At 48.8% G+C, this 9,487-nt stretch overlaps 1 long non-coding RNA gene and 1 pseudogene across 1 annotated transcript; both read left to right on the forward strand.

Moving 5' to 3' along the window:
* The window catches only part of LOC120680988, a 49,032-nt pseudogene extending 39,545 nt beyond the window's left edge, over nt 1–9,487 (forward strand).
* LOC120680666 lies at nt 7,810–8,899 on the forward strand. The gene is made up of 2 exons (XR_005677762.1): nt 7,810–7,877; nt 8,261–8,899. It is a non-coding gene; the product is annotated as an uncharacterized LOC120680666 (long non-coding RNA).

The following is a 9,487-nucleotide window of genomic DNA, read 5'->3' on the forward strand; positions in this document are numbered from 1 at the left end:
CTCGCACTCGATCGGATGATTACTATCAGGTTAGAGTGAGTAGAGGGCTATCAAGCACTCTCACACAAGAACACCAAGTCCCCAAGGTGCTCAGCCACCTCAAATGGCCGGCCACACCCTCTATTTATATAGGGAGGCCCCAAACTAGCTGTTATACTCAAATTCTGTGAAAACAGAGCTTTCACGGACTGTACACCTCACAAAAACCGGACTGTCCGTAATTCAAACCCAACGGCTAGATCTGCAATGATTATGTGTCAGAGTCGACCATTAGAGCCCTCGCGGACTGTCCGCGCCCTAGGGGCGGACCGTCTGCCGTTCAGACACTCTGAACCCTCAGAGAGGGGCGGACCGTCCGCACCCCTTTGGCGGACCGTCCACCCTTCACTTCATGCAACCCACCATAAGCGAAAACATCTCTGGTCATTTTCTCAAATGACCGGTGGACCGTCCGCACCACATGGGCGGACCGCCCGCCCTTCACTCTTAAAACCCACCAGAGACCCAAGACGTCTCTGGTCAAATTCTCAACTGACCTGCGGACTGTCCGCTCCCCTGGGCCGGACCGTCCGCAGTTCAACCTTTCAGCCCTTGCCAGACAAACAACCTCTTTGGACAAATTTTTTAAAACACCTGCGGACTGTCCGGGCCCCAAGGGCGGACCGTCCGCAGTACGGCCTTCAAGCCCAACCAAAGCTGCACCCTCTCTGGCCAAACATGAGTTATACTGGCGGACCGTCCGCCCAACAGGGCCAGACCGTCCGCCTAACATTCCTTTTTCTCACAAGTTGATCAACATCAACTCCAATACTTTCTCCTTTGCAACTGTGCCAACACCACCATGTGAACAACACCAAGTGCATATGTGTTAGCATTTTCACAATCATTTTCAAAGGTTTTTCACTTGATCTCACCACACCACTCGATCCTAGTAACATCGCAATGTTAGGTCACTCTAGTGGCACTAGATGACCGATATGCAAACAAGTTTGCCCCTCTTGATAGTACGGCTATCTATTCTAAATTTGGTCATACACTTCTCTACACAACCTTTGACCGGTGAAATGAAATGCCCTACAAGTCATACCTTTGCCTTGCGCATTTCCATTTTTTCTCCATTCATCAACTCCATCCTCCAAGTGTCGATGCAACCAATGCACCAACACAATCATAAATGATATGATCCACTCTATATCATCACATGACCTCTTTAGTCCATCGAACTTGACCATGCCCACTCTTCACTGTTGTCTCGGTCCATCGGCGTCAGGTCTTGCCCAAGCTTCACCGCCTCGCGGTCCATCGCTTCAAAACCTTGACTTGCCCTTCTCCATTGCAACCGGTCCATCAAGCCAAGCCTTGTCTTGATCTTCTCCACTTTGGTCACATGACTCCATGTCATGTCTCATATGCAATGAGTTCCTTCATCACACTGTATGAGCATAGCATCAACACTTAGCCATTTCTCCTCCATGGCACATGTTGCTCATACTAGTGTCTTTGTGTGGACTAATCTCCTGTGTATCTCGACATAAACACTTATTAGTCCATCTAAGCTGTCACTCAATTACCAAAACCAAACAAGGGCCTTTCACCGACCCCGCCCCTATGCGCCGTCGGCTCCGCCTCGACATCACCGCGTCGTCCGCTGCGCCGCCTCCTCGACCCGCCGGCCTGCCTCGACGTCGCCGCGCCGTCCCCTGCGCGCCGCCTCCTCGACCTGCCGGCCCCCCTCGACTTGACGCCGCGTCGTACGTCGTCCCCGACGTGGTATGGGCGCGGCCGCCGGCCATTTTTTTTACATAATGCATTATAGATATATTAATTGTTTCTATTAGTTAATAGGAAATGCTTTTAATTATTATAGATATATAGAATAGAGAGTGTATAATGTATTAGTAAATAGGAAATGTTTTTAATTTTACTATAGATATATTATGGGAAATGTTTTTAATAATTTAAATAGAGAGTGTATAATGCATTAAAGAATTAGAGAGTGTATAATGCATTATGTCTTATGTAGTGTATAATTGTGTCATTCAAAGACTTTATTTAATCATGTATTTAAATAGAGAGTGAATAATGCTTTTATTTATTTAAATAGAGAGTGAGTAGTGCTTTCATTTATTTAAATAGTGAGTGAATAATGCTTTTATTTATTTAAATAGAGAGTGAATAATGCTTTTATTTATTTAAATAGAGAGTGAGTTGTGCTTTTATTTATTTAAATAAAGAGTGAATAACGCTCGGTCTCTCGCTCACTCACTCACCGACGCTCTCTCCTTCTTACCGACGCTCGGTCTCTCGCTAACTCTCGTTGTCTCGTTCTCACCGATGCTCGGTTTCTCGCTCTCTCACTCTCTCTCTCTCTCTCTCACACACACACACATATTCGTTCAACGCTCGGTCTCTCGCTCGCTCACTCTCTCACACACACACTCACACATATTCGTTCAACGCTCGGTCTCTCGCTAGCTCACTCTCTCACACACACACACACACTCACATATTCGTTCAACGCTCGGTCTCTCGCTCGCTCACTCTCTCACACACACACTCACACATATTCGTTCAACGCTCGGTCTCTCGCTAGCTCACTCTCACACACACACACTCTCTCGCTGTCTCCTCACCGACGCTCGGTCTCTCGCGCGCGCGCACACACACACACACACTCATGCACACACTCACACACACACTCACACACACACACATGTTGGACAATACACAGTTAATGATGGACACATACTCTAACACATTTTTACGGTTTCAGTTAAGGAATGGACCCCTTCGGTGATGATAAGGCCGCCGAGCAATACATGTTGGACGCAATAAATGAAGATACGAGGGCCAACACCACCCAGCAAATCGCTAAAGAAGATGCTCGGACAGCTGATTCCTTTCTGAATATGTCTGGAGATGCCGATGAAGAAGATGATGACTTTGCGCCGCCGCCCAATCATCAGCAGCATGTTCCAGTATGAATCTTAAAACTATATACATGTTGACTTTTAGGGGATTAATTTTACTATTAACATATCTTTTTTTGTAATTTAGTCCACCTCCGCATCGACTTCGTTGAGTCAGTCAAAAGGGAGACGCCGGCCAACCAAGAAAATGGAGGGAAGATAGGTCATTACAGAAGTGGACGCGGAGGGCTGTCCAAGTGCTCCAGAGGCTGCTAGCATAAAATTTCTCAACCAATGTGGGGTTATTGTTTGGGCGAGAATTCCGATCACCACAAGACTATGGAAATCGAGCAAACCAGAAGAACAGCAACACGCCGTGCCTCCACATCAGAAGGAAATGCTATGGACAGAACTCAAGGATATGTTCACTCTTCCTGAAGGAGTTGACGAAGAACTTGTGAAGAAATGTGCCTTGAAAAAGATGACCCTTGCCTTTGCAGGTTTCAAGAAGAAGTTGTACACCAATTACATCAAGAAGGATAAGGAGCCAATCTGGGACGATCTTTCTCAAGTTAAACCATATTGGGAGGAGTTCAAACAATACAAACTTTCAGAGGAATCCCAAGAAAAATCCTAACAGGCCAAGGAGAATGCAGCAAATAAGAAGTACAGCCACCACCTTGGGGCTGGAGGGTACAAGAAGGCAATAAAGAAATGGCAGAAGATGGAACAGGACCTTATGGACAGAGGCATCAGGCCGACGACTTGGGATTGGCCGGATAGATCCAAGTGGTGGTTATTTGCTAATGGCGTGACACTAAACCAGTGGGATGGAACTTTGGTCATGCCCGAGCATATGCAAGAAGTATCCCGCGATCTGGTCGCTGCAATAGATGAGGCCCAACAAGGAACATTCCAGCCACAAAGGGAAAATAATGAGCTGACAAGGGCATTAAAGAATCCGGAACACCCTAGACGAGCCCGCGGCACCGGCGTGGTCCAATGGAAAGTTGCTTGGGCCGGAGATTCCTCTTACAAGACTCACCGAAAGAGCAAAGCCGAACAGGAAGAGAAACTCCATGCCATACAAGAAGAGATGAACAGGAAGGTTGCGTCCTTGGAATTTCAGATGGACGCCAGGGTCAATGAGGCAGTGCAGCTAGCTCTGAGCCAAAGGGGGCACTGCTGGGTCGCACCCGGATATTGTGATAAGCCCGGCCTCTCAGCGACGCAGCAGCTGTGCATCCACGGTGGCGCTCGACGTACAAGCTGAACAGCAACCCCAGATTCAGCCAACGGCGGTAGATGACCAGAGGTATCTAGTGGATGATGTCACCATGCCGACACCATGCGAGCTTCATGTGCAAGCAAGGAATATATCCATTCATGTCGCATACAGGTCAGCCCTGCCCCTGAATCCTTCTACTACAATTCATGGAAGGCCGATACCCCCTGGCTACACCTCCATCACAGTCGAGCAGATAGTTGGAAACAATGAGGATCTTGAGTTCGACTTCGTTGGAGGGGATGGAGAGAAGACATTGGGAGACGCACTGCACGGGGTCGTTCTATGGCACAAGGCCGACATCAAACTTACTGCAAGCACAACAGCTCCTGTGCAGACCGATCGCCCGTCTCCGCGGCCTCCCTCACCGCCGTCCCCACAACCAGTTCCTTCACCACTGTCTCCGCCGGCGCAAAGGGCCACGAGTACTCCAACTCCTCCTGCACCAAAAAAAGGAAAGAAAAAGACAGCATCCCTCCTGGCAGCTAGACCCTCAAAGAAGAAGCAGAAAACGGTCGAAAGAAAATTGACCTACGAGAAGACCGCTGAGGAGTTGGAAGAGGACACTGCTCGATATATAAAAAAACAGTTGAAGTGTAAAGTCCCCCCGCCGAGGGAAAAGGTACCTCTAGAATTAGGGAAAAAGCTTCTCGCGAGCCTAGACAACCCACCACAACCGAAAAGCTTATCCTTGGACTATGAACGTACTCTGACAAAGGCACACAAGGTGAGAAATGTGAAGAAAAAATGTGGCAAGACCATTCCTCAGCTTGGCACACAACAAAAAGAACTCGAGCCCCTCCGGGTGCCAAGGTTGCCACTCCTACACCCGACGGACGTACAACTCCAGGCGGACCTACAGGCCGCGATATTTCTTTCTGAAACTGGATTAACGCTAGAGGAGGCAACGGGGCAAGTGGAGGCGGAAATCCCTGTCGCTCCCATTCTTACTCCATTCTAGCATGGAAAACCTTTTTTCACTGAGGAAGAGGAGAAAAGTCTAGGCACGCAGATGTTTAATTTGCATAGATGGTACCTGTGAATGTCAAATGACGAAGGGAAAATGTTTGGAGTCAAGTATCGTGACCATGATTTCTTCCGCGGGGAGGACGACTTCTGGGTGTGCTTCGAAAATTTATATCACATTTACCATCAACAAGCCCTCGACGCCTCTATCATCACCATTTGGGTTTTGTAAGTATCACTTACTTCTACATTAATACTTTTTGTTAACAAAAACATAATTATATGTATGCATTATAAAATTTCTATTGTATCATTTAGACAGGAGACCCAAAGAAGCCGAAAACATGGATAGCACCATCAGATCGGCTTCATGTCTCCTTTGCTAGTCAACCAGAAAGTGCTCAACGAAAATTACAAGGAAACGTGCCAAAACATGTACGATTCATTGACTAGGCAAAATTACAAATCCTATATATTCATACCATACAATTTTGGGTAAGTCTTGGTCGACTCAATCCTCTGTTATATTACTAAATAAATATTAAGTCGTCTAATGCATGTATGTATATATCATATCTATATCTGCAGTTATTGTTGGATTTTACTCATACTTTCCATAGAGACCGGCAATCTTATAGTCTTTGACTCAATGAGAAATCCAAAATCCGAAATCCAACTTATCATAGACCCCTTGAACAGGTAAGTTCAGTTTGCACAATTAAATCCTTTTTTTGTTAATAACAATTCCTGAATATCAAACTTAACTTTGAGCGCAGGGTTTGGAAAAAAATTGTGAAAAATAACAAAGGACGTGGTCAATGGAGGCCCGAACTGAACGTTAAAATAGATTATCCGGTATGTTGATTCACAAAGATTTGTCTAGTTAAGTATATAATCCCAAATTATTCTAAATTGAGTAATTTATTTGTTTCTCCTTAAGTGTGCGACACAACAACAAGGAACTGATTGATACGGGTACTATGTATGCGACTACTTACACATCATGACTCCATGCGGGAAGACTACTGATGAGGACATGAGAGAACGTCCAAACCGTTCACTAGTACATTTTCATAATTGTATTAACACACATGATCTTAATCCTTTTTTCATAAATGATAGATGTTTCAAATGGGGGATGAATGTTACTCTACTGATCGGATCAACGCCGAGTGCGAGCAGCTCGCCGGATTCATTTTGAACGAGATCTTGAATCCTAGAGGCGAGTTCTACCATGACGGTCACATCCATAGAGGACTTCCGTCGAGCTCCTGAGGGGGCCAGTAGTTGGACTACAAACATAACTTGTACATTTGTAAATATTTTTAAACGTGATGCCTTGATATTTGTATATTTGTAAATATATTAGTTCATCTAATTAGCTTAATTATATGCTCGCATTTCACTTTTAGTTAGATTCAAATATTCTCTGAAAACGAACACGAATGACCAATGAACGTATAGTACTGTAGAGCTCAAGTATGTTTAGCAATTATAAAAAAATAAATAGCAATAAATATAACAAACAAAACTAGATTTGGAAAAAAAGAAAAAAAGTCATTGGCACCGGTTGGAAAGACCAACCGGTGCCAAAGCGGCTACCACGAAGCCTAAGGCACCAGGTTAAATAACCGGGGTCTTAGGGAGACGCCATTGATCTCAGTTTGGGGGAACTGGTTGGAAAACCGATGCCGAATGGTGTTTCCAACCGGTTCCCATGGCGTGTTTTCTAGTAGTGTTCTCATGGTCCGCGTCGAGCCCGACGACTGCATCGTCCTTTTGCCCGGCGGCCGGCGTCTCCGGAGTCTGCGAGGTCCAAGGATGAAGCCAGGCACGCGGCATGTGTGGTTTGCCAACGACCGTGGTCCAATATGATTCTTTCTGAAAGAACATTTATTGTTTATATTGAAGGCACGGCCATGGTTAATTCGACCGGAGTAACCACTACTAGAAAACAAGCCAAAGGTCCAGGCCAAAAGTACCAACTAATGTTGCAACCGGTACTGATACTAGACATTGGTACCGGTTGTAACAACAGCCGGTACTTTTGGCCTGCGCCAAGCGCCGAAAAGTTGCGCCGCGCCAGAAACCGGTACCAATTGAATATCAAAGGTACCGGTTAATACCATAAGCCGGTTTCGATTAGTCTATGCATGAATGGCACCGGGTAATGGCACGACCCGATGCCTTTAGAGCAGACATTAGCACCGGGTAAAGCTATGACCCGGTGCCAATGCATGCGTTAGGTACCTGAGCTCCCAACTCGCAATATTTTAAAGTATCTTCGGCACCTGATGAGCTCTCATCTCTCTCCCCGGTCACTCTCTCTCCTTCCTCCCTCTCTCTCCCACGCACGCTGCCCCTCCTTGCTCTGGCCCTTCCCCTGCTCCGCCCCCTCCCCTCCTCCCTGCACCGGCGAGCACCCGCGCCGCCTCCTGGAGTTCGCCGCCGTGCACGGGCCGGCGGCGGAGGGGCAGGGCCGAGGAGCAGCCTACCCCCGACGGCGGAGCGACGGGCCTCCCTTGCTCCCTCCGCGCACGGCCGACGACCTCTTCGCACACGGCCGCATCCTCCCGCCGCCGTGGTGGAGCGCGAGGGCCGCACCGCGAGTGCGAGGGCTGTCTCCCCTCCTTTTTCACCAGCGCGCGCGAGGATCAGAGTCTGGCCATGCCCCTCCGCCTCTACTTCCTCCCCCATGGAGCCCCATTTCAGCCTTGGTAGCTGCGACCAGGGCCTCTCCAAGAGTTAAATTTTTTTTGCGATTTTCCGGTGGATTTTCTGGTAATTTTTGTTCATCGCAATTTCACTCCAAATTCATGAAATTTCTTTAGGGGTTTTGTTGCTAGGATCTTTTTGAGCAATATTGCTTCAATCCCCCTCCTAATCTCTCGCAAATTGGCTTGGATTTTGAGTTTTCCCCAAATACGAGTTCTTGATAGGGCGTTTGGTTTTTCTCTTGATTCGTGATGGATTCTTGATCGTTTCGCAATCTTCTTCGTGGATCTGTTAGGCCTAGTGTTTTCACATCTGTGGTTCAAATTTCATCTTGCTCCGTTGGGTTTTGAGGAAGTATTTTTTGTTTGAAGTTTCTCCACTGCAGGTTCTTGTTGTGCAGCAGCGTGAAGACGTTCACCATGAGCAGGAGCAGCGGCGCAGTCTACTTCGGGTGCGGGAGTGGTAGAGCAACGGCTGCGCAGGGCTGCACGCATGGCGGCGCGTGGCCAAGGCGGGGGTGCTGTGGCAGACGTGAGGGCAGGCGGCGCGGGCTGCTTCCGCTGCACGGCCGGCCGCGGAGCACGGAGCGTCGACAGCGGCATGGGCGGCCTCCACGGCAAGGCTGCGGCGTAGGGCCGCGGCTGCACACGGTGGGGTGGCCCCGAGCGCGGCAGTAGGAGCGGCGGCCACGAGCGGCTCGGAGCGCGGTAGCAGGAGCGGCGACGGCGACGAGGCGAAGCTCCGGGGCCGAGCGTCGTCAGCAGGATGCCTGCTTATTTTTTTTGTTTGCCAAAAATATTTTGGTACAGGTTGGAAAGACCAACCAGTACCAATGAATGTCTAAGGCACCGGGTGAAAAACCCGGTGCCCTAGACTGAGGCCAATGGTCTCGGTTTGGAGGTACCGGTTGTAAAACCGGTGTCTAAGCACCTCTTCAACCGGTGCCTAAGGCGTCATTTCTAGTAGTGAACCGAGGGCTTTATGCAGTTGGATGGTCTGAATACAGTCAAATCGTTCAACTCGATACCGTTTAGTATAGGAAAACTTAAAAAAAACTGTCATTGTTAACTGGTTTCACAATCCACACCTGGTTATTACCAGGGACAATAGGTTCCCAAGCTCTATATAAAGCAGCCCCGGCGCACATGATCATCATCGTATGCGGATAGCAAATCAATTCAAGATGGTTGGAAATTCACCGAAGCGCATGATCGCAGCAGCGGGCCTATTAGCCGGGAAAGCCCTAACGCTTATCGTGCTTGCCCTCGCCTACTTCGCGGCGGCCGCAGAGGCCCAGGCGGCGGTGCCGCAATGTGGCCGCCAGGCCGGCGGCACCGTGTGTGCCAACAGCCTATGCTGCAGCCAGTTCGGCTTCTGCGGACTAACCGCTCAGTATTGCGGCATTGGCTGCCAAAGCAACTGCCATGGGAGCCCGACTGCCGTGGAACCGGTGAAGGCAGTTGAGCGGTGCGGTGTCCAGGGTGGTGGCGCCGTGTGCGCCAACGGGCTCTGCTGCAGCAAGTTCGGCTTCTGCGGTCTCGGTGCCCAGTACTGTGGCGTTGGGTGCCAGAGAGCCAGTGCTCTGGGGCGCCTACCGTCGTGCAGCCGGTGA

Source organism: Panicum virgatum, chromosome 7N (assembly GCF_016808335.1).
Source record: "Panicum virgatum strain AP13 chromosome 7N, P.virgatum_v5, whole genome shotgun sequence".
Taxonomy (NCBI): Eukaryota; Viridiplantae; Streptophyta; class Magnoliopsida; order Poales; family Poaceae; genus Panicum; species Panicum virgatum.